This window comes from Heptranchias perlo, unplaced genomic scaffold, assembly GCF_035084215.1.
Source record: "Heptranchias perlo isolate sHepPer1 unplaced genomic scaffold, sHepPer1.hap1 HAP1_SCAFFOLD_52, whole genome shotgun sequence".
Classification (NCBI taxonomy): domain Eukaryota; kingdom Metazoa; phylum Chordata; class Chondrichthyes; order Hexanchiformes; family Hexanchidae; genus Heptranchias; species Heptranchias perlo.
This window is the reverse complement of record NW_027139537.1, coordinates 5281929-5307591: the sequence shown is the minus strand read 5'-3', so window position 1 is coordinate 5307591 and position 25663 is coordinate 5281929. Positions and strand designations below refer to the sequence as shown.

The 25663-nt window shown below is 45.6% G+C and overlaps 1 protein-coding gene and 2 non-coding genes across 3 annotated transcripts in view; 1 reads left to right on the top strand and 2 right to left on the bottom strand.

Annotated features, from left to right (window-relative positions):
- LOC137314523 (NACHT, LRR and PYD domains-containing protein 3-like) overlaps window positions 1-25663 on the top strand; it is a 374540-nt gene that overhangs the window by 307808 nt on the left and 41069 nt on the right. The gene's annotated exons all lie outside the window — the stretch shown is intronic.
- Window positions 215-286, bottom strand: trnaw-cca (transfer RNA tryptophan (anticodon CCA)). The gene has a single exon. It is a non-coding gene; the product is annotated as a tRNA-Trp (tRNA).
- trnak-uuu (transfer RNA lysine (anticodon UUU)) lies at window positions 6781-6853 on the bottom strand. The gene has a single exon. It is a non-coding gene; the product is annotated as a tRNA-Lys (tRNA).

The window sequence follows — 25663 nt, the reverse complement described above, 5'->3', positions numbered from 1 at the left end:
ATCTCACGATGTGTCCATCTGAGGGGTGGTTTTTGAACGAAGACGTGTGTTTGTCTTCTGTTTGTTATATTAAATAAATGAGTTCATCAGGTGCTTCCCTCCCTGACACTGGGGAACCAGAGGCAGACTTTAGAGCAGGGTTCTGTTAATTGTGAAGACGAAAAGAAAACATTCATTTCTGAATTATACAAACCAGCTCTAAGAAAAGAAACTATGACCTCGACGTGATTTGAACACGCAACCTTCTGATCTGGAGTCAGACGCGCTACCGTTGCGCCACGAGGCCTGGATGTTGCAATGGGTGTTTCTTTCTATCATTGTTTGTCAAGCACCGCTTTGTAGCTCCAAAATTGGTGGAATGGGTTGTCTTTCAAATCCCCGCCCACTCCCACCGGATGTCAGACAGCATCAGAAGTCTCCTTCACCTGTCAGCGGCAGCATGGCGCTCGCTTCCATCGTCTGCTGTCAGCGGACTGCAGCAAATCCAATTACATTCATCCTGCACCCAGATTTATCACATCACAGGAAAAGGATGTGGGAAACTGCTCAAGATACATAACAGGAGGGGAAACTTCTGAAAAACACGTGGACTTTCGATGTTTAGACTTCGATTAGAACTGCAAAAAAGAATGTGTCAAAATATAAACTGTGGGTGTGATGTTTATATATAAAGTGAATGTTTGTTTGCGGATTTCTCCCGTTGCTGTCGCAAATATGGGTTGTTAATCCATCAACAATAACTTCCGCTTGATTTTAGCCCGAGTGGTTAAAAATAGCAAGTTTAATAGATTGACTTACAACAGATTTGCACTACAGCTGTCTTCAACAATACATTCAACAGTATTATTATTATAATATAACTGTCTACAGATTACATTAATGACAAGCAATCAACACAACCTGACCTCTCTGCGAATCCAGGTATATCAGACCTGACCTTTGCGTTCAACCTATGGCGATGCACTTCTGACTGTCCCCTATTGAGAGGTCTAACATTTGAGAAGGGAGCATGCCCTATCTTTATACGATTCGGCTGCATTGTTCTGTACGTAAGCACCACTGATCTTAACTCATGGTCGTAAACCATCCCACTTTGCTGACTCTCAGAAACCTCCAAGGATTGTTTATTGTCTTATTTTTTTTAGACTTTCTCCGTCATCAGGTTTTGGATGCTTGTACCAGGTTAGCACAACCTGCGTTTCAGGTATCCAGGACAGCCACGTTTCTCAACATTTCAATAATATTCTGTTTTTCTGTTCTTCCTACCAAAGTAAATAACCTCACATTTCCCCACATTATACTCCATCTGCCACCTTCTTGCCCACACACTTAACCTGTCTCTATCCCTTTGCAGACTCTGTGTCCTCCTCACAGCTTACTTTCCCACCTAGCTTTGTATCATCAGCAAACTTGGAGACATTACACTCGATCCCTTCATCAAGTCATTAAAAGTCTTCTATGGGCATATAAATAGTAAACGGGTAGTAAGAGGAGAGGTAAGACCGATTAGGGACCAAAAAGGAGGTCTGCACATGAAGGCATAGGGCATGGCTGAGGTACGAAATGGGTATTTTGCATCTGTCTTTACCGATGAAGAAAATGCTGCCGAAATCACAGTAAAAGGGGAGGTACTTGAGATACTGGATGGGGTGAAAATTGATAAAGAGGAGATACTAGAAAGGCTGGCTGTACTTAAAGTAGATAAGTCACCTGGTCCGAATGAGATGCATCCTAGGTTGCTGAGGGAAGTAAGGGTGTAAATTACAGAGGTCCTGGCCATAACCTTTCAATCCTCCTTAGATACAGGGTTTGGTGCCAGAGAACTGGAGAATTGCAGATTTTACACCCTTGCTCAAAAAAGAGTGAAAGGATAAACGCAGCAATTACAGGCCAGTCAGTTTAACCACGGGAGTGGGAAATTTTTAGAAATGATAATCCGGGACAAAATCAATTGTCATTTGGACAAGAAAGCCACTGTGGATTTGTTAAAGGCAAATCGTGATTGAGTTTTCTGATTAGTTAACAGAGACGGCTGATGAGGGCAATGTGGTTGATGTTTTGTATATGGCCTTTCAAAAGGCGTTTGATAAAGTGCCACAAAATAGGCTTGTCAAAAGGGGCGCTTTCTTTTATTTCACTCAACAGATAACTTTGAGTGAGCGAAAACTGATCCACAGTGACGCTTATTTCAAGTTTATACCTTTTGAATCTGAAAGGATATATTGTCCTTGGAAGGAGTGCAGCACAGATTCACCAGATTGTTACCAGGGTGCGATGCCTTAAATTATGAGAAGATGTTATATAAACTCGGCTTAAAGTCACACAAGTCACACTGCAAAAAGTTTTCATTTTTCTGACATACATTAATGACCTGGACTTGGGTGTACAGGGTATAATTTCAAAGTTTGAAGATGGCACGAAACTCGGGAATCGATCAAACAATGTGGTGGATACTATCAGACTTCAGGAGGACATAGACAGCCTTGTGAAATGGATTTTATTAATAGGGGCATAGAGTAAAAAAGCAACAAAGTTATGACAAACGTTCACAAAACACTGATTAAGCTGCAGCTGGAGTATTGTGTTCAATTCTGGGCACCGCACTTTAGGAAAGATGTCAAGGCCTTGGAGAGGGTGCAGAGGAGATTTACTAGAATGGTAACAGGGATGAGGGACTTCAGTTATATGGCGAGAATGGAGAAGCTGGGATTATCCCCTTGGAGCAGAGAAGGTTAAGGGGAGATTTGACAGAAGTGTTCAAAATAATGAAAGATTTTGATAGAGCAAATAAGGAGAAACTGTTTTCAGTGGCAGAAGGGTTGGTAACCAGAGGACACAGATTTCAGGTAATTGGCAAAAGAGCCAGAGGCGACATGAGGGAACATAATTTACACAGCGAGTTGTTATGATCTGGAATGCGCTGCCTGAAAGGACGGTGGAAGCAGATTCAATAGTAACTTTCAAAAGTGGATTGGATAAATACTTGAAAAGGAAAATAAATTGCAGGGCTTCTGAGGAAAGAGCTTATGGGTGGTGAGACCATTGGATAGCACTTTCAAAGAGCTAGCACAGGCACGATGGGCCGAATGATCTCCTTCTGTTTTGTAACATGTTAAGTGTTGCTGGACGGAGAAGCAACACGTTCCAAATCAGAACAGAGACAGGAGAGTAAGTCAGTTCACCATTGTTGTTAATGAAATAGTAGCAGTTTCCGTAGTGTTGCGGTTATCGCTTTTGCTCGCACACACGAAAGGTTCCAGAGCATAAATATTATGTTGAAACTTGCTCTCCATAAAAATCCAGGGAGGAGTTTTTTTCTCCTGCCAAAAAAGGCGACAGTGGCTGCTCCCTTATTATTGAAAAGCTGTATCTTTTACTTCACGAAACTTTGAGTGAGAGAAAACTGATCCTCAGTGATGCTCATTTCAAGTTTTATTCCCTTTTATTCCAAAAGGGTATATTGGTCTTGGAAGGAGCGCAACCCAGATTTACCAGAACGTTAGCAGGGCTCGAAGGGTTAAATTATGAGCAGCGGTTACACACTTGTATTCCCTGGAATATAGAAGGCTTTTTAGGATTTTGAAAGGTAGATAGACAAAACCTTTCCGCTGGTGAGGGTGTCTAAGACAATATCACAATGTCACAATCTCTGTTTAACGAGTGAAAACGGCCCTGCGCATCACTGTGAGTGTCAGAGACGAGTCTCAAGGTGCCGCGTCCTGTACAGTGAATGTCAAAACTTTTAAAAGTTGCAGTAAGTGTTCGGGGTTCAGATGCACAAACCTCGAATGGGAATGAGATTTTGTCAGAGGTTGCAGCCTTCCCGACTTCTCTTGCCCTTTGTGAGGCACCTGTTCCGGTTTAAATTTACAAACTGGATGAGTTGGTGATCACGGTACAGCAGACTCAGCGGTCCCGGGTGAGAGAGAGAGAAATCAGCCCGGGCGCGGCCACAATGTGCGCGGTGACACTGCACGGGAGGTCAGGGGGAAGTCAGAGCTGGGGTTTGCCTCTGAAAGCAACAGAAACAGTTTAAAAGAGCATTCGCCCAACGTGGGGCTCGAACCCACGACCCTGAGTTTAAGAGGCTCATGTGCTGCTGAATGAGTTGGCCGGGCCTGGAAGTTGCAATCACTCTTGTCTGTCGTCTCAGTGAACTCGACCCTGGCTGTCCATATCATTGGCTGTGATTATCTCTGTGTCTCTGTCGACCTGCAGGTTGATATTGAACGAATCCGAGTGTTTGTCTTCTGTTTTTAACATTAAATAAAAGAGGGCATCAGACACTTCCCTCCCTGACACTGGGGAACAAGTGAGACAGACTTGTTATTGTGAAAACGCAAATGAAGCATTAATTGCGGAATTATACAGACTCATATCAGCGCCAAAAGTAGCTTCACAATATATACCCCCCAATAAATAAATAAATACATTATACAAATAATACAATAATACATTTGTAAATAACAGAGTCACGAAACCAGAAATGTTATTGGTACCTAATGTAAACACTCCCAGATGTATTTGAAAATCTGCCATGGCTTCCCTGGTGGTCTTGCAGTTAGAATTCGGGACTTTCACAGCTGTGGCCTGGGTTCGATTCTCGGTTCGGGAATTTTGCTTTTACAAAAAACAAACGCAAATTTTGTCGAATCATGGCAAATTTACCGCACAGAAGGAGGCCATTCTGCCCATCGCGTCCGCGCCGGCCGAAAATAAGCCACCCAGTCTAATCCCACTTTCCAGCACTCGGTCCGTAGCATTTTACGTTACGCCACTTCAGGTGCATATCCAAGTATTATTTAAATGTAACGAGGGATTCTGCCTCTCCCACCCTTTCAGGCAGTGCGTTCCATACACCCACCACCCTCTGGGTGAAAAAAATTCCCCTCAGCTCCCCTCTAATCCTTCCACCAATCACTTTAAATCTATGCTCCCTGGTTATTGACCTCCCTGCAAAGGTAAATAGGTCCTTCCAATCGCCTCTATCTCGGCCCTTCATAATTTTGTACACCTCAATTAAATCACCCCTCAGCCTCCTCCGTTGCAAAGAAATCAACCCCAGCCTATCCAATCTTTCCTCACAGCCAACATTCTCCAGCCATGGCAACCTCCTCGTAAATCTCCTTTGTCCCCTCTCTCGTGCATTTCCATCTTTTTGACCAGTCTGCCAATTGGGACCTTGTCAAAAGCCTTGCTAAAATCTATGCGGACTACATCAAAGTACTGCAGGTGTGTTCTCACCAAAGCCCTATTTAATTGCAGCAAGACTTCCTTACTCTTATACTCCAACCTCCTTGCAAAAAGGCCAACATACCATTTTTCTTCCTAATAGCTTACTGTACCTGCATGTTAACTTTCTGTGATTTGTTTACAAGTAAACCCAACTCCCTCTGAATACCAACATTTATTGGACTCTCACCTTTTGAAAAATATTCTGCTTTTCTATTCTTCCTACCAAAGTGGACAATTTCACATTTTCCCACCTTATACTCCAACTGCCACTTTCTTACCCAATCACTTAACCTGTCCACCTCCCTTTGCGTCCTCCTCACGGCTTCCTTTCCCATCTATCTCTTTATCATCAGCAAACTTGGATCCATTAAACTCGGTCCCCTCATCTAAGTCATTAATATAGAATGTGAACAGTAACTGCAATATAAATTGTCCGCCCAGGATCGAAAGCAGGGCCGTTCACGTGTAAAGCGAACTGTTAACCACTACACCACAAAAAAACCGCTGGTGACTGATACCGGACAGAGGGGAACTGACCAGTCATCTCTCTCTGCTCTGATTGGGACAGTTTTACTTCTCTTTAAACAACATCTCTCCTGTCCCACACTAAAATAATGGAATAGAATCATAGAATATTACAGCATAGAAGGAGGCCATTCGGCTGTGTTGCCCTGCCGACTCTTTGAAAGATCTGTCCAATTTAGTCCAAAAAACCCAGCCTTTTCCCCGTAAACTTGCAAATCAGTTCTCTTCAAGTGCCTGTCCAATTGCCTTTTGAAAGTTCCTATGAAAGCTGCTTCCACCGCCCTTTCAGGGAGTGGCTACCAGATCGTAACAACCCTCTGTGTGAAACAAAAATCACCTCATTTCCCCTCCAGTCCTAAAAGCTCTCAATCCTTCTCCACGGATGCCTTTTTACAAACATTTCATTCATCAAAACCACACAAGCAACACAGGAAAAAGTCTTCATTTTCAAGTAATTAACGTTCCGAAGGAGCTCCCTAATTTCCCTCCCCTAACCTTATGAATCAGATCATTCTCGACCGGATCCTTTTCCACATGAACCGGCCTCCCCCCTCAGGAAGTAGCCATTCTGATTCTGTGACTGTGGCCAGCTTTGTTCGGGCAGTTGGTTTGACAGGGACCTCACACCGCACTCTCCTCCCGTATTTTGTTCCACATCCGCAGATTGGGGCCGGGCCTGGACTGACTTTTTTTCTCTGTCTCACCCGGGGCCGCTGAGTCTCCAACTCAGATCACAAACCAGCTCTCCAACACCCGATCACCAACTCACCCAGTTTGTAAATTGAAACTGGAGCAAGTGCCTCGTCAGAGAGCAAGAGATGTAGGTGAGGCAGCAACCTCTGACATAATCTCAGGGTCATCAGAGAGGTTTGTGTATCTGAACCCCAAATAACCTTCTGCTCCTTTTAAAGTTTTGACCATTGCACACGAGGCGGCACTGACAGAATCGTCTCTTGCACTGACAGTGAAGCAAGCGGAGGGTTCACTCGGGAAAGCAGCGTGAAAGTTTAAAACAGAATTCGCCCAACATGGGGCTCGAACCCACGACCCTGAGATTAAAAGTCTCATGGTCTACCAATTGAACTAGCCGGGCCTGCTGAAATGGCTCAATTTGGTCTGTTATTGCAGCGAGGCAGCTGTTGGCTCCCCGTGAGGGGCTGAGTTCAGAATCGGAGAAGGACACAGCTCAGAAGCAGGTCATTCGGGCCATCGCGCCCGTGCCTTGTCCGACAAACCATGTACCAGATTCTCCTGAATTCCAAGGTGTGGAACGAAAGCGAACAACAAAATACCTTCCATTCGACCGTGGAGGTACAGGCAATTCTCTGAGAAACCGGTTTGTCTATTTCCCGGTGTTTGCCTGTCTCTCTGGCTGTGTTTATCTCTGTGCGTGTGGAGCTGCAGGCTGATTTTGAATTAATAAGTGTGTTTGTGTATGTTTCTTGCAATAAATAAATGAGGGAATCAGACGCTTCTCTCCCTGACAGTGGGGAATTCGTGAGGCGGAATTCAGAGCAGGATTCTGTTTGTTGTGAAAACGGGATTGTAATAAGGAAGCGGGAATTATCCAGCCTCCTAACAACACTAAGGACAACTGTGACCCCGACGTGATTTAAACACACAACTTTCTAATCTGGAGTCAGACGCGCTACCGTTGCGCTACAAGGTCTGATAGCAAAGATTTGGATGTTTACCTTTATGAAAGTTTCTCATACACCGTTTCATTTATTTCAGATTACTAAATCCCCGCCCACTCCCACCGGGTGTCAGGCAGCCTCAGAAGCAGCCTTCACCTGTCCGCGGCAGCACGACTGCAGCAAATCCAATTACACACACCCGGCACCCAGAATCATCACATCACAGGAAAGGAACTGCTCAAAATGCACAATAGGGCGGGCAGCATCTGAAAAAACGCTGAGAGTTTCTGTGTGTGGAATTTTTTCAGGACTGCGAACAGGACGGTGTGAAAATTTAAACAATGGATGTGTACAAATGGATGCCATGCTTCTTTACAAAGTGAGTGTTTATGTTATGTGTGCCATTTATAAATTTATTTTAATTATTTTTACAATATGATATATCTTGTTGTAAATATATATGATTGCATCTGTGACACTTATAAATACATTTGGGTGTAACTGTGTGGTGGTTATCATTATATCGCTGTGTATCTGTGTTATGTATTTGTGTGTAATAAGAAATAAGACATAGAGAAATAAATATCCAGAAAATACATTGACATTATATACACCCCAATAAGTGAATAAATAATACAGATACATGTAAATACATTTGTAAGCAGCAGTCATGAAAGGCATTTACTTCTCCTGGCTTCGGGATGAGCCGGTGGGCGTCAAAACCTGTCGTGGACGGAGACCGGGTTGCTGATTGCGGGAAGAGCAAATCAACTGGGCCGAAAAATCAACTGCAGCTCAAGCAACAAATAAAACCATCCAAGATAAAGCAGCCAGCTTGATTGGCACCCCATCCACCACCCTAAACATTCACTCCCTTCACCACCGGCGCACCGTGGCTGCAGTGTGTACCATCCACAGGATGCACTGCAGCAACTCGCCAAGGCTTCTTCGACAGCACCTCCCAAACCCGCGAACTCTACCGCCTAGAAGGACAAGAGCAGCAGGTACATGGGAACAACACCACCTGCACGTTACCCTCCAAGTCACACACCATCCCGACTTGGAAATATATCGCCGTTCCTTCATTGTCGCTGGGTCAAAATCCTGTAACTCCCTTCCCAACAGCACTGTGGGAGAACCGTCACCACACGGACTGCAGCGGTTCAAGAAGGCGGCTCACCACCACCTTCTCAAGGGCAATTAGGGATGGGCAATAAATGCCGGGCTCACCAGCGACGTCCACATCCCGTGAACGAATTTTTAAAAAGGTGAATCTTTTAATCACCATTAATAAACGCACAACTTTCTGTTTCGCACTGAATGAAATGCTAACAAGTTTGCCGAGTGACTGTCGAAACTACGCTAACTTTTGTAACTTTCATCCCTTCTCATTTTACGCACTGCTTAAAAGTGTTCAGTGGTAATGAGACCAGGAATCTGGAGCAGCCGTTGTTGAATGTGAAAGGATTGCAGCCCAATTTGCACGAGAGAAAGCTCGCCCCTGGAAGTTTGTGAGGAGCAAGTTCCATCAAATTGTTTCTGACCCGGGATTAAACCGGGAGTTTTTCGTGTGTGTGAGGCCAACATGATATCCATTACACCACGAAAACATCTATTTATTGCAGCCCAGGTCAGATGGAATTGTTAAAGGAGAAAGTGAACTGCTGACTCCCACTTCTGGGGGATATCCCAAAGCGCTTCATAGAGGTGTAATCAAAAACATAGAATAATTGAAACACAGGAGGCCATTCGGCCCATCGTGCCTGTGCCAGCTCTTTAAACTAAATGGTGCAATTTTAAAGGGGGTGTAGGAACAGAGAGACCTGGGGGCATACGTACACAAATCTTTGAAGGTGGCAGGACAAGTTGAAGAGATTGTAAAAAAAAATATCCGGAATCTTTGACTTTATTAATAGAGGCCTAGAGTACTAAAGCAAGGAACTTATGCTAAACATTTATAAATCACTGGTTACGCCCCAGCTGGCCACCACACAATTCTGCCCAACACACTTTAGGAAGGATGTCAAGGCCTTGGAGAGGGAGCAGAGTTGATTTACTAGAATGGTGCCAGTGATGAGGGACTTCAGTGAGGTGGAGAGACTGGAGAAGCTGGGGTTGTTCTACTTTGAACAGAGACGGTTAAGGGAAGATTTAACAGAGGTGTTCAAAATCATGAACGATTTTGATGGAATAAATAAGGAGAAACTATTTCCAGTGCCAGAAATTATGGTAACCGGAGGACACAGGTTTAAGGTAATTGGCAACAGAGGTGAGATGAGGAGAATGTTTTTACGCAGCGAGTTATCATGATCTGGAATGCACTGCCTGAAAGGGTGGTGGAAACAGATTCAATAATAACATTCAAAGGGGAACTGGGGAAATCCTTGAAGGGGAAAATTTTGCAGGGCTTTGGGGAAAGGGAAGGGGAGTGGGTCTAATTGGGTAGCTCTTTCAAAGAATTCGCACAGGCACAATGGGCCGAATGGCCTCCTTCGATGATGTTTCCATGCTGTGATTCTATGTTACGGAGTATTTTCTGATGCAGTAGTTTTCAGGGCAGAGGACCAAGTGGGGATTGAACTCGACGGCAAGTGTATACAGTTCGTTCAAAGGACTGAAGCCGATGGTTTCAATCTTCCCGTCGCTTAGCAGCACGAAATTACTCGGCCATGCAGGCGACTTTTTTTGTCTTCATTCATGGGATGTGGGTGTCAATGGCAAGGTCAGCATTTATTGCACATCCCTAATTGTTCTTGAGAAGGTGCTGTTGAGCCGCCTTCGTGAACTGCACCTTCCATTGACTGTGTCATTGACATTTTCCGGATAGAGAGAAACTATTTCCGCTGGTTGGGGTTCTAGGACTAGGGGGCACAGTCTAAAAATTAGAGCCAGATCTTTCAGGAGTGAAATTAGAAAACACTTCTGCACACCAAAGGTGATAGAAGTTTGGAACTCTCTTCCGCAAACGGCAATGGATGCTAGCTTAATTGCGAATTTTAAATCTGAGATAGATAGCTTTTTGCCAACCGAAGGTATGAAGGGATGTGGACCAAAGGCAGATATATGGAGTTAGACCACAGATTAGCCATGATCTTATCAAATGGCGGAGCGGGCTGGAGGGGCTTAATGGCCTACTCCTGTACTGATGGTACATTTCCCCAAGTGTCTGTTCTCTCCACAGTTGTTGAATTATCGCCTTGTGTTTCTAGCATATTTTCGTTTAAAGCTCGGTTTGGGGATGAGACGGTGGGCGTCAAAACGTGCCGTGGATGGAGACCGGGTTGGTTATTGCGGGAAGAGCAATTCAACTGCAGCTCAAGCAACAAATGAAATAGGAGTCAAAATAACCACTGTCATAAGCGGGATTTGAACCCACGCCTCCAGCGGAGACCGCAACCTGAACGCAACGCCTAACTCCACTCGGCCATCCTGACCGACAAATAACTCGTTCACTCGCATTCCTTTCCACACTGAGACCGCCCCGGAGACAGTTTCACTCACTCCAGTGCTTGGTAAGATAAATGCTGCCATAAAGGCTCGGTGAGCGGGATGCTACCTCCCTGGGTTTTCATGAGCCTATTGTGCATTATTCTTATTTAATCACGGAAATATTCGCAATAAGGAACTAAACAGAATTAAAAGCTTAATCACAGAGAAAGGAAAATCCATGTTACATCTGATAATGTTGCAAATAGCGCTCCCTGGTGGTCTAGTGGTTAGGATTTGGCGCCTTCATCGCTGCAGCCCGGGTTCGATTCCCGGTCAGGAAAGCAACTTTTGAACACATTAATCGCCGATAACGTTATTTTGCAGAATGAAAGGCTACTGAGGGAAGTTGTAAAACTTTAATAATTTATTTTGTGCGATGAACTTTTTATCCCTTCTCATTTTACACACTGTATTTTTAAGGGCTCGGTTTAAAATGTTCAGTGCTCATGAGACCACGAATTTGTGTTAAATTTAACAGGACCGGCTCTTTCACAGAGAAAAAAAAAATTGCCCCAACATAATGTTTCCACCCTGGAAACTTTCGCGTGTGAGGCGAACATGATAACTACAACACTGCAGAAACCTCTGTTCTGATCATCAGCCAGAAGTTCGAATGACTGCATTGATTCTCTTTCAGAACTATTCAATTGATCGAAGTTGCACAAGTCACGAAAGAAAAATGTTCATTTTAAAGTTATTAAACTCCCAAATGTGGCCTGCCTTGTTTGGACAGGGGTTTGACCCAGACGTCACAGCCTCAACAAAGCATATTCTCAACATCTCCATTGGGAACAGGAGGAGGCCATTTCGCCCCTTGAACCTGTTCCGCCCTTCAATTATATAATGGATGATCAGTACCTCAAATCGATTTGCCCGCCTTTGCTCCCTATCCCTCGATACCCTGACCCAACAAAAATCTATCGATCTCAGTCTTGAAAGCTTCAATTGACCCCCAGCATCCACAGCCTTTTGGGGGACAGAGTTCCAGACTTCTACTGCCCTTTGTGTAAAAAAGTGCTTTCTGATTTCGAACCTGAATGGCATGGTTCTAATTTTAAGGTTATGTCCCCCTCGTTCTTGATTCCCCAGATGAAACTGATTCTCTCTCTCTATTCTATCGAATCATTTAAACATGTTAAACGCCTCGCTCAGACCGCCCCTCAATCTTCTATACTCGAGGGAATACGAGCCCGGTCTATGCAGCCTGTCCTCATAATTAAACCTTTTTAGCCCCGGTAACATTCTGGTGAATCTGCTCTGCACCCCCTCCAAGGCCAATCTATCATTCCTGAGGTGCAGTGTCCAAAACTGAACGCAGTTACTCCAGACGCAGTCTAACCAGAGCTTTATATAACTGGAACATAACTTCCACTTCTTTATATTCCAGCCCCCTGAGATAAAGGCTAACACTCCGTTAATTCTCTCTGCTTCTTAACATTTGGAAAATACCCTGACCATAGGTTCAAAGTGGATTACCCCACATTGAACTCCATCTGCTATAGTTTTGCCCACTCACTTAATCTATCAATGTCCCTTTGCAACTTTCCAATCGCATCAACACTACTTACTGCAACACCTAACTTAGTGTCATCAGCAAACTTGGATATACGACTCTCTGTTCCTTCATCAAAGTCATTGATAAATATGGTGACAAGCTGAGACCCTAGTTACAGAACACTGGGGGACACCACTAGTCCCATGCTGCCAATTGGAGTATGTACACATTATCCCGACTCTCTGTCTCCAATCTCCTCACCCATTCTCTACCCATGTCAATACATTGCCTCAAGTTCCATGCACTTTCATTTTTGTCAACAGTCTCTTGTGTGGAACCTTACCAAATGCCTGCCGGAATTCAATATTAATAATATCAGAGCAAGATAGGAACAGGAGCAGGAGTAGGCCATTCAGCCCCTCGTGCCCGCTCCGCCATTTGAAAAGATCATGGCTGATCTGTGATCTAACTCCATATACCCGCCTTTGGCCCATATCCCTTAATACCTTTGGTTGCCAAAAAGCTATCTATCTCAGATCTAAATTTAGCAATTGAGCTCGTATCAATTGCCATTTGCGGAAGAGAGTTCCAAACTTCTTTTTTTAAAAACATATTTACTTTGGCTGTTTTAAACATCATGAAATTATTTGAACTCTTCAGTTAATTGGAAAAAGCCACTAACTGTAAGTTGACCACAAACTACAGGCTTTTTGTCCACTGCTAATTAAAACAAGAGAAAAGAGCAAAGGTAATGTTCATTCGCCTTTGCAAACTGCAACATAAAGGGGTGAAGTCGCAAAAAATGCCCGGGCTTTTTGTCCCCTGCTCCAGGAACAGAAGAGAAAATGAGCACAGGGGCAATTTGGACCCTGCAGCAAACACTAACCAGGACAGACAGACAGACCAACACCTTTTAGGGGATCATTGGTTGCACTGTGGATTACTGGGACACTGTGTATGACTGGGGCACTCTCACTGGATGCACTGTGGGATCACGGTGGGGCACTCTGCGATCACTGTGGGATCACTGGGTGCACTGTGGATCACTGGAATACTGTGGATCAATAGGGTACTATCACAGGGTGCACTGTGGGATCACTGGGTCATTCTGCGATCACTGTGGGATCACTGGGTGCTCTGTGGTTCACTGCGACACCATGGATCAATGGGGCACTAACACTGGGTGCACTGTGGGATCACTGGATCACAGTGGGAACACTGTGGGATATTTATTTACCCAGATGGGCCGAAAGTCCCTTGTTTCCCTGCTGTACATTCGATGTAATTCCATGTCGTATACAAACATATATAATGTTGTTGGAGTAATACAAGGAATCCTGAAGAGACTTCTTTACCCAGAAGGGCCGAATGGCCTATTTCTGTGCCGTGCTGTAGTCTATGTAATATTTAAATGAAGACATATTATGTTGTATCATACATACAAGAAGTAATTGTTGTAAAAAGGAGGAGCAGTCGGGCCGAGTGGCCTCTGAAATGTGCCGTACATTCGATGTTAAACATATCTCAATATATTATTAGATTATATATTGTATTGTATTTTCTACTCCAGAAGTTGTTGTTGTCAAGTAAGAAATTCAGGGGAACTTCTTTACCCAGATGGGCTGAATGGCGTGTTTCTGTGCCGTGCTGTATTCTATGTAACATATGTATGTAAATATATGTATATATATATAAAGATGTGCACTGATAACCCCCGAATCCGGGCGCGATTAACCTGCACCCGGTCATTGAGATGCAGACAACCCGTGAGATTGGTGCTGCCTGGTGATTTACCTGATTCCTGCGAGCAGTCAGTCCTGGCTGTGCTGTTGAGTGGCTTCTCACCAGCAGGGGGGCCCCGATATTGTGTGAGCGGATAGCACCTCTTAAAGGCAGGCTTCACCTCTTAAAGGCAGCCTGCACCTCGTAAAGTCAAACATTTGATTCAGATACAAACCTCAGGGGTCATTTCTTCTCGTACAGTTTTGATTTTCAGCTTCTTTGAATTAAACAGACCATTGCTTAAAATGACTGGCTCCCAGTCACTGTCTTGAAGGTATTCATCAGTCTATCTTTTTCAAACTGGTGAGTCTGTTTGGAATCTCTGAGAATGTTAATCAAGTCGACAGCTTCCATAGTTTGTGAGAAAAAGACAACAAAGAACCAGGATGTTCGAAAGTTCCGGATAGTATTTGTGAATTATTTAATATTTTCTTTTCCAATAAGGATCTGGTTGAGCTTCACAGTAAAACTGTTGTCTTACTGCAACTATTTTTTTATTCTCTTTCTGTTTCATCAACTTGTTTGGCAGTTAAAGTCTAAAACAAGGTCCAGTTTAGTGTGAATCTGTCACCCTTTTTCTTTTTATATAACTGTAGAAACTCTTGCTATCCAGTGCCTAATAGTGCGACCTGAGACCGAGAAATTAATGGTGGGAAACATGGAGATGGCAAAAATGCTGAACAAATATTTTGTTTCAGTCTTTACGGTAGAGGACACTAAGAATATCCCAACACTGGACAAACAGGGGACTCTAGGGGGGGAGGTGCTAAATACGATTAAAATCACTAAGGAATTGGTACTCAGTAAATTAATGGGACTCAAGGCGGATAAATCCCCTGGACCTGATGGCTGACATCCTAGGGTCTTGAGGGAAGTGGCAGTAGGGATTGTGGATGCTTTGGTAATAATTTTCCAAAATTCTCAGACTCGGCATAGGTCCCGGCAGATTGGAAAACTGCTAATGTAACACCCTTATTTAAAAAGGTTAGTCGGCAGAAGGCTGGAAATTAGAGACCAGTTAGCCTAACATCTGTGGTGGGTAAAATTTTGGAGTATATTATTAAGGAGACATTAGCAGAACATTTGTATAAACATAATTTAATAGGACAAAGTCAGCATGGCTTTACAAAGGGGAAGTCATGTCTGACAAATTTGCTTGAGTTCTTTGAGGATATAACGTACAGGGTGGATAAAGGGGAACCCGTGGACATAGTGTATTTAGACTTCCAGAAGGCATTCGACAAGGTGCCACATAAAAGATTATTGCTCAAGATAAAGAATCACTGGATTGGGGGTCATATTCTGGCATGGGTGGAGGATTGGCTATCTAACAAGAAGCAGAGAGTTGGGATAAATGGTACATTCTCGGACTGGCAACCTGTAGCCAGTGGTGTTCCGCAGGTGTCGGTGCTGGGTCCCCAACTCTTTACAATCTATTTTAACGGTTTGGAGGAGGGGACCGAGTGTAACATATCAAAGTTTGCAGATGATACAAAGATGGGAGGGAAAGTAGAGAGTGAGGAGGACATAAAAAACCTACAAGGGGATATAGACAGGCTGGGTGAGTGGGCGGAGATTTGGCAGATGCAATACAATATTGGAAAATGTGAGGTTATGCACTTTGGCAGGAAAAATCGGAGAGCAAGTTATTATCTTAATGGCGAGCAACTGGAAAGTACTGCAGTACAAAGGGATCTGGGGGTCCCAGTGCAAGAAAATCAAAAAGTTAGTATGCAGGTGCAGCATGTGATCAAGAAGGCCAACGGAATGTTGGCTTTTATTGCTAGGGGGATAGAATATAAAAACAGGGAGGTATTGCTGCAGTTGTATAAGGTATTGGTGAGACCGCACCTGGAATCCTGCATACAGTTTTGGTCTCCATACTTAAGAAAAGACATACTTGCTCTCGAGGCAGTACAAAGAAGGTTCACTCGGTTAATCCCGGGGATGAGGGGGCGGACATATGAGGAGAGGTTGAGTAGATTGGGACTCTACTCGTTGGAGTTCAGAAGATTGAGAGGCGATCTTATTGAAACATATAAGATTGTGAAGGGGCTTGATCGGGTGGATGCGGTAAGGATGTTCCCAAGGATCGGTGAAACTAGAACTAGGGGGCATAATCTTAGAATAAGGGGCTGCTCTTTCAAAACTGAGATGAGGAGAAACTTCTTCACTCAGAGGGTGGTGGGTCTGTGGAATTTGCTGCCACAGGAAGCTGTGGAAGCGACATCATTAAATAAATTTAAAACAGAAATCGACAGTTTTCTAGAAGTAAAGCGAATTAGGGGTTACGGTGAGCGGGCAGGAAATTGGACATGAATTTAGATTTGAGGTTAGGATCAGATCAGCCACGATCTTATTGAATGGCGGAGCAGGCTCGAGGGGCCGATTGGCCTACTCCTGCTCCTATTTCTTATGTTCTTATGTTCTTATCCTGAGACTATGAGCCCAAGTTCTGGACTCTCCAGCCAGGGGAAACAGCCTCTCTGCATCTACCCTGTCAAGCCCTCTAAGAATGTTATAATTTTCAATGAGATCACCTTTCATTCTTCTGAACTGGAGAATGTGGGCCGATTGTTCTCAATCTACCCAACAATGTGGAAAATTGCTCAGGTGTGTCCTGTCCACAGAAAGCAGGACAAATCCAATCCTGCCAATTACCGCTCCATCAGACGACTCTCAATCATCAAACAAGTGATGGAAGGTGTCGTCGACAGTGCTATCAAGCGGTACTACTCTCCAGTAACCTGCTCACCGATGCTTCGTTTCGGTTCCGCCAGGATCACTCGGCTCCAGACCTCATTACAGCCTTGGTCCAAACATGGATAAAAGAGCTGAATTCCATCAAGGCAGCATTTGACTGAGTGTGGCACCAAGGAGTCCGAGTAAAATTGAAGTCAATGGGAATCAGGGGGAAAACTCTCCAGTGGCTGGAGTCATACCTGCAACAAAGGAAGTTGGTAGTGGTTTTTGGAGGTCAATCATCTGAGCACCAGGACATTGCTGCAGAAGTTCCTCAGGGCAGTGTCCTAGGCCCAATCACCTTCAGCTGCTTCATCAATGGCATTCCCTCCATCATAAGGTCAGAAATGGGGAAATTAGCTGATGATTGCACGGTGATCAGTTCCATTCGTAAATCCTCGGATAATGAAGCAGTCCGTGCCCGCATGCAGCAACACCTGGGCAACATCAGGCTTGGGCTGATAAGTAGCAAGTGATATTCGCGCCAGACAAGTGCCAGGCAATGACCATCTCTACAAAGAGAGAGTCTAACCACCTCCCCTTGACATTCAACGGCATTACCATCGCCGAATCCCCCACCAGCAACATCCTGGGGGACACCATTGACCAGAAACTGAACTGGACCAGCCACATAAATACGGTGGCGACAATAGCAGGTCAGAAGCTGGTTATTCTGCGACGATTCACTCATCTCCTGACTCCCCAAAGCCTTTCCACCATCGACAAGGCACAAGTCAGGAGTGTGATGGAATACTCTCCACTTGCCTGGATGAGTGCAGCTCCAACAACACTAGAGAAGCTCGACACCAATCAGGACAAAGCAGCACGCTTCATTGGCACCCCATCCACCACCCGAAACATCCACAGGATGCACTGCAGCAACTCGCCAAGGCTTCTTCGACAGCACCTCCCAAACACGCGACCTCTACCACCAGATGGAAAAGAGCAGCAGGTACATGCGAACAACACCTCCTGCAAGTTTCCCTCCAAGTCACACACCATCCCGACTTGGAAATATATCGCCGTTCCTTCATTGTTGCTGGGTCAAAATCCTGGAACTCCCTTCTAAACAGCACTGTGGGAGAACCTTCACCACACGGACTGCAGCGGGTCAAGTAAGCGGCTCACCACCACCTTCTCAAGGGCAATTAGGGATGGGCAATAAATGCTGGCCTCGCCAACGACGCCCACATCCCATGAAGGAAGAAAAAAAATCTCTCCCGTTATGACAACCCTCTCATCCCAGGAATCAATCTGATGCACCGCCACGAAGGCAAATATATCCTTCCTTAGATATGGAGACCAAAACTGTACACAGTACTCCAGGTGTGGTCTCACCAAATCCCTGTACAATTGTAACAAAACTTCCATACTCTTGTACTCCAAACCTCTTGCAATAAATTCCGACATACCATTGCTTGCTGTACCTGCATATTAACTCTCTTTTTTGTGGACAAGTTCCCCCAAATCTCTCTGAATAACAACTTTTAATAGTTTCTCACCATTTAAAATATATTCAGTTTCTCTATTATTTCTACCAAAGTGAATAACCTCACATTTCCCAACATTATACTCCATCTGCCACCTTCTTGCCCACACATTTAAACTGTCTATATTCCTTTGCAGAATCTTTATGTCCTCCTCCCAGCTTACTTTCCCACCGAGCTTTGCATCATCAACAAACTTGGTACATTGGTCAGTACTGAGGGAGTGCAGTACCATCGGAGGGTCAGTATTGAGGGAGTGCAGTACTGTCGGAGTGGCAGTACTGAGGGAGTGCTGAACGTTCGGAGGGGCAGTAATGATCGAGCGCGACAATTTCGGAGGTGCCAACTTTTGTGGGACACGTTAAAGCGAGGGCGCATCTGCCCTCTCAGGTAGATGTAAAAGATCCACCGGCAATATATAAAATAGTGTAGAGGAGCTCTTCCTGGTGTCTTGGCCAAAATTTATCCACCAACCAATATTACTGAAACTGATTTTCTTCTCATTTATCTGAATGAAATGTTGGGATCTTGCTGTGTGCAAATTAGCTGCTGCGTTTCCAACATTACCACAGTGAATACACTTCACAATGTCCTTCATTGACTGTTTTGGGACGTCCTGAGGGCTTGAAAGGCGCTATATAAAGGCAAGTTCTTTCCTTCTTTCAGACCTCCCGTGAAACCCATCTCTTGCTCCATGCTTTTGTCAACCCTTCGAATTTCTCCTTCTTTTGGGCCTTCTTTCGGGCACTATCGGGTCCTGCTCTCCTCTGCCAAAACTGCTCACTATTCCAGGATCATCCTGGAATGTAAAGATAACCCCCGGATTCTCTTCACCACTACAAACCATCTTCTTAAACCCTTCTCCCCTGTCCCCTCCACCCTCACCTCGGCGACATCATCCGAAAACACATCAGATTCCACATGTAGAATGACGACACCCAGCTCTACCTCACCACCACCTCCCTCGACCCCTCCACTGTCCCTCATTTGTCACATTGCTTGTCCGACATTCAGTACTGGATGAGCAAAAATTTCCTGCGACTCAATATTGGGAAGAGCAAAGCCATTGTCTTTGGTCCCTGCCACAAACTCCGTTCCCAAACCAGCGACTCCATCCGTCTCCCTGGCCATTCGCAACCTTGGCGTCCTATTTGACCATGAGATGAGCTTCTGAACATATATCTGTTCCATCACTAAGACCGCCTACTTCACCTCCCTAACATCACCCGTCTCTGCCCCTGCCTCAGTTCATCTGCTGCTGAAGCCCTTATACACGCCTTTGTTACCTCCAGACTGGACGATTACAGTGGTCTGCTGGCTGGCCTCTTATCTTCCACTCTCCATAAACTTGAGCTCATCCACAACTCTGCTGCCCGCATCCTAACTCGCACCAAGTCCCTTTTTCCCATCATCCCTGTGCTCGCCGACCTACATTGGCTCCAGATCCGGGAGCGGCTCGATTTTAAAATTGTCATCCTTGTTTTCAAATCCCTCCATAACCTCGCCCCTCCCTACATCTGTCACCTCCTCCAACCCCACAACCCTCCGCGACCTCTGCGATCTTCCAATTCTGGCCTCTTGCGCATTACCGATTTTAATCGCTGCACCATTGGCGGCCGTGCATTTTGCTGCCTCGGCCCGAAGCTCTGGAATTCCGTCCCTAAACCTCTCCACCTCTCTACCTCTCTCTCCTCCTTGAAGGCACTCCTAAAAAACCTACCTCTTTGACCCCTGTTCCAATGTCTCCTTATGTGGCTCACTTTTAAATTGTGTTTGCTAATCGCTCCTGTAAAGTGCCTTGAGACGTTTTCCTACGTTAAATGAACTGTATAAAGGCAAGTTGTTGATGTTCATGTTTCAGTTTGTAGAGGGGTCTGGGAGAGTGAGTCAACATGAAAAAGGGGGACCAAGGACTGTAGATATCCAGACAGTCCCCAGATTGTGTCCTCATATAGAGGGATGTCTGTGAGTGAGCCAGTTTGTAAAATGGTTCCGAGGACTGTGGATATTCAGGAAGTTCCCAGATTCTGTCATTATTTACGGGGGTCTGTGGGAGTGAGTCGATATTTACAGGGATACCAAGGACAGTAGATAGTCACGGAGTCCCCCGATTGTGTCAGTATTTATAGGGGTTTGTGAGGCAGAGTCGATATTTCCGGGATACCAAGGACTGTAGATATTCAGGGAGTCCCCCGATTGTGTCTGTTTTTACAGGGGGCTGTGAGAGTGAGTCAATATGTAAACTGGTTCCAAGGACTGTAGACATTCAGGGAGGCCCCACAAATTGTCAGTATTTACAGAGGTCTGTGAGTGTGAGTCAAAATATAAAGGGATACCAAGGACTGTAGATATTCAGGGAGTCCCCAGATTGTGTCATCATTTACAGGGGTCTGTGAGAGTGTGTCGATATTTATAGGGCTACCAGGGATTGTATATATTCAAGCTGTACTAGTCTATGTCAATATTTACAGGGGTCTGTGCGACTGATTTAATATTTACAGTGTTACTAGGCAGTGCACATATTCAGACAGTCCACAGATTGTGTGAGGAAATCCAGAAGTGGATCAATATTTTAAAGTATCCAGAGCCTTTCTCATAGTCTGTATGAATAATTGAAGTGAATTCCAAAGACTGTGCGAATATTTACAGTGGAATCCAAAGACTGTGTCATTATTTACAGCTAGATCCAGAGACTGCCCCCAATATTTACAAGAGGATCCATAGACTTGCCAATATTGACGGGGTATCCAGAGATTGTACCAATATTCGCAGATTGGTCTCCAGACTGACCAGTAGAATGGTTCAGTTCCCATCTCTGAATTTAAACCCATCCCTTGTTAAGTGTGTAGAAACTCTCTGAAATTAAAGGGTTTCACTCAGAAATAAGCTGCAATCTGTAAATGAAGCTGCTCTCCCTTCACATCAGTGCTGTCAGACTGTGGGTCTCATAGATTCTCTTCTTCCAAATATTTATTAAAATTATATACTGAGCTTTGGGTTTTCCACCTGTGTAATATTTGGTTAAATATATGTTGTGATATAAACATTGTTGGATTTAAAGTTGTTAACTGAATCTGTTTGTTCAGTGACTGTAATTAATGTCAGCCTCCATGGGCCCTACTTGTGTCAATGGAGTGTTTCTCCCTGCTATTAATAAGCGACTACTTTCAACATGTTATCCCATAGTGTCAGTGGGAGCATCACCTCCAAGGTGGCCGACGGAACACGTCACGCTAGATTTATGTGCGCGCATTCCGGACGCCATCTGGGCACATTGGAAGGCCGCATAGCGCCGATACAACGGGTGTTACACGACCCAGTTTATAGCCCAGTGAGCTGGCACACCGGGGGAGGCCTCACAGTGTTGCAAATGCAGTGAAATACATTGACGTGTTTATAAATACAGAGAGCTGACATACCAGGGGAGGCCTCACAGTTTTGGAAATGCAGTGAAATGCATTGAAGTGTTTATAAACACAGGGAGCTGACATACCAGGGGAGGCCTCGCAGTGTAGGACACGGAGTGAAATACAGTGAAGTGTTTATAAACACTGAAAGCTGATACACAAGGGGAGACCTCACAGTGTTGGGCACGGAGTGAAATACAGTGAAGTGTTTATAATCACTGAAAGCTGATACACAAGGGGAGACCTCACAGTGTTGGGCACGGAGTGAAATACAGTGAAGTGTTTATAATCACTGAAAGCTGATACACAAGGGGAGACCTCACAGTGTTGGGCACGGAGTGAAATACAGTGAAGTGTTTATAATCACTGAAAGCTGATACACCAGGGGAGGCCTCGCAGTGTTGGGAACGGAGTGAAATACAGTGAAGTGTTTATAATCACTGAAAGTTGATAGACCAGGGGAGGCCTCACATTGATGTACAAGGATGAAATACACCGCAGTGTTTGTAACACAGAAATCTGACACACCAGGGGAGGCCTCACAGTGATGGACACGCAGTGAAATACAATGAAGTCTTTATAAACACAGAAAGCTGACACATAGTTACATTGGAAGATCGGAACAGGATTAGGCCATTTAGTCCCTCGAGCCTGTTCCAACTTTCAATGAGATCATGCTTAATCTGTGACCTAACTCCACATATCAGCCTTAGCCCCAAATCCCTTCATACCTTTGGTTACCATAAATCTTTCAATATCAAATTTATAATTAACATTTGAGCTAGCATCAACTGCCGTTTGATGAAGAGATTTCCAAACTTCTCCCACCCTTTCCCTGTAGAAGTGTTTCCGAACTTCACTCCTGAAAGTCCTGGCTTTAATTTTCAGGCTATGTCCCCTAGTCCGAGACTCCCCAAACAGCGGAAATAATTTCTCTCTATCGAACCGATCAGTTCCTCGTAATACCTTGAAAACTGCGATCAAATTATCCCTTAATCTTCTAAATTCCAGGGAACACAAGTCTAGTTTGTTTACTCTCTCCTCGTAATTGAACCCTTAGTGCCCAGGTATCATTTCAGTAAATCTGCTCTGCACTCCCAAGGCCAATATGTCCTTCCTAAGGTGTGGTACCCAGGACTGAACACAGTAATCCAGCTGTGGTCTAACCAGGGCTTTATACAGCTGTAGCATAACTTCTACCCACGTATTCTGGTCCTCTGGATATAAAGGCCAGCATTCCATTCGCCTTTTATGATTATTTTCTGTGCCTGTCCATGATATTTTAATGATCGATATACATGGACCTCTAAGTCTCTTGTGATTTTGTGATTTCCGTTCCCACTGCTGTTTCCCTGCACCAGTTACAAAGTACAGTCCTGGTCCCACTGCTGCTGAGACCCTGTGATTCTGCCATCTCAAGCCTTCATTTCTCCAACACTCTCGTCACCTCACATATTTAAATTAGCTGAGCGAGGACATACCACCTGGAATCACAAAGCCTTTCCCTGATTTCTCTCGGTGTGACCCGTCCAGTTAAAGAGGCCTCATTCTGTTATCTCACGGTGTGACCCAGCCAGTTAAAACAGTCTCACCCTGAGATCTCACGGTTTGATCCGTCCAGTTAAAGGGGGTCTCACCGTGTGGTCTCACGGTGTGACCCGTCCAACTAAAGAGGCTTCAACCTGTGATCTCATGGTGTGACACCTCCAGTTAAAGGGGCCTCACGCTATGATCTCACGGTGTGACCCGTCCAGTGAAAGAGGTTTCATCCTGTGATCTCACGTTGTGACACCTCCAATTAAAGGGGCCTCACCATGTGATCTCACGGTTTGACCTGTCCAGTTAAAGGGGCCCCACCCTGTGATCGCACGGATTGACCCGTCCTGTTAAGGGGACGAGAGAGAGACAGAGGAAATTGTCCCAGCTCCAGAAAAGCATGCAGGATCTGCTCCAGCTGCAGTCGATGGGGATCGATGTCGGGGAGGAACTCAGAGAGTTGAAGGGCCAGAAGTCTCAATCTTCACCTCCGAGGCCTCAAAGATCACCTTTTGGTCCAGAGTCCGCTCCGTGGGGCAGGACGAGAAGTGCTCGCGCTTCTTCTTCCAGAAGCTGCACAGAGAGACCTCTGGTGATCAGCAGACTGAAGGAGGAAGAGAGCTCGGTGACGTCTTCACAGACCGACATACTGAGTGTCAGCAAGTCCTTTTGTGCCGGGCTGTATGACGCGAAGCCCAGAGACAGCACAGCCTCTCAGTCCTTCCTGTCCTCTCTCTGTTTGAGGACAGCGAGCGGGAGACCCTGGATTGGTCACTGACCTTGGACGAGTTGACAAAGGCCGTCCAGTCCTTCAAGAAGAGTAGAAGTCCGGGGAGCGATGGTTTACCGGTTGAGTTGTTCTCAGCTCTGTGGGACTGGAATAGTCCAGACCTACTGGAAGTGTATGGGGGTACGCTTCTGGCAGGCAGCATGTCAGAATCCATGAGGAAAGGCATCATCATCATCATCTACAAGCAGAAGGGGGAGAGGGAAGAAATCAGACATTGGTGACCCATTTCCTTGCTAAATGACGACTTGAAAATTCTGTCTGCGGCCATCGCCAACAGGCTCAAGTCTGCTCTGGAGCAGTTGATCCATCCGGATCAGTCCTGCACGGTACCCGGCAGGAAGATCTCTGATAGCCTTGTGCTGCCCAGGCATACGATCGCCTACGTGCAGGACAGGGGGGTAAACACCTGCCTCATCAGCCTGGTCCAGGACAGGGCCTTGCTCAGAATATCTCACACCTACATGATGGACGTGCTCTCCAAAATGGGCTTTGGGGAAGAAATCCGCGATTTGATCCGACTGCCCTATGTGGACATCCGCAGCTCATTCCTAATCAATGGGCGGGAGTCAGAGAGTTTTCCAATCATATCTGGAGTCAGGCAGGGCTGTCCTCTCTCCGCGGTCTTGTTCAAGTGTTGTATCGAGCTATTTGCCCCGTCCATCAGGAAGGGCACAGGTATCAGGGGGATGACGATCCCAGGCAGCGGAGGCTCTCAGGTTAAGGCCTCCCTGCACATGGATGACGTCACCGTCTTTTGCTCCGATCAGCAGTCGGTCCACAGACTGATGGGCATCTGTGAACGATTCGAACTGGCCTCGGGGTCCAGAGTGAACTACAGTAAGGGTGAGGCCATGTTCTATGGCAGGTGGGAGACCCGATCCTTTGTCCCTTTCACCGTCAGGTCCGACTACCTGGTTCAGGGGGGCCCCAGGTCTCCAGCAAGCAATGGGAGGAGCGGGTAGCCAAGGCGAAACAGAAGCTTGGTGTGTTGGGGGGCTCAATAACGGGCAGGAACCTGGTGATAAAGTGTGAGGTACTCGCGGTGTTGCTCTACGTGGCCCAGGTCTGGCCCATTCCCCACCGCTCGGTCGCCACAGTCACCCGAGCTATCGTCCACTTTGTCTGGAGGTCCAAGGTAGAATGTGTCCACAGGGACACCATGTACAAGTCCCCAGGCAAAGGGGGCAGAAGCGTCCCTAATGCTGCCCTGATCCTGATGGATATTTTTGTGTGTGGCTGCCTCAGGATGTGTGTAGAGCCCTGTTACACAAACACCAAGTGTCACTACGTGCTGAGTTTCTACCTGTCCAATACACTGAGAAAACTGGGTCTGGCCATGCTGGCCGAGCAGACGCAGGATGTACCTTCCAGCTAGACAGTCCACCACCACTGTCCCAGGTGGAGAATTTCCTGAGGAGGAACCACTTCGATCACAAGGCCGTCGGACAGTGGTCGACGAGGAACGTTCTGGGGGTCTTGCAGGAAAAGGAGAGGGTGGATCCATTCGGGCAGTTCCCCGACCAGACGGTTGATGCCAT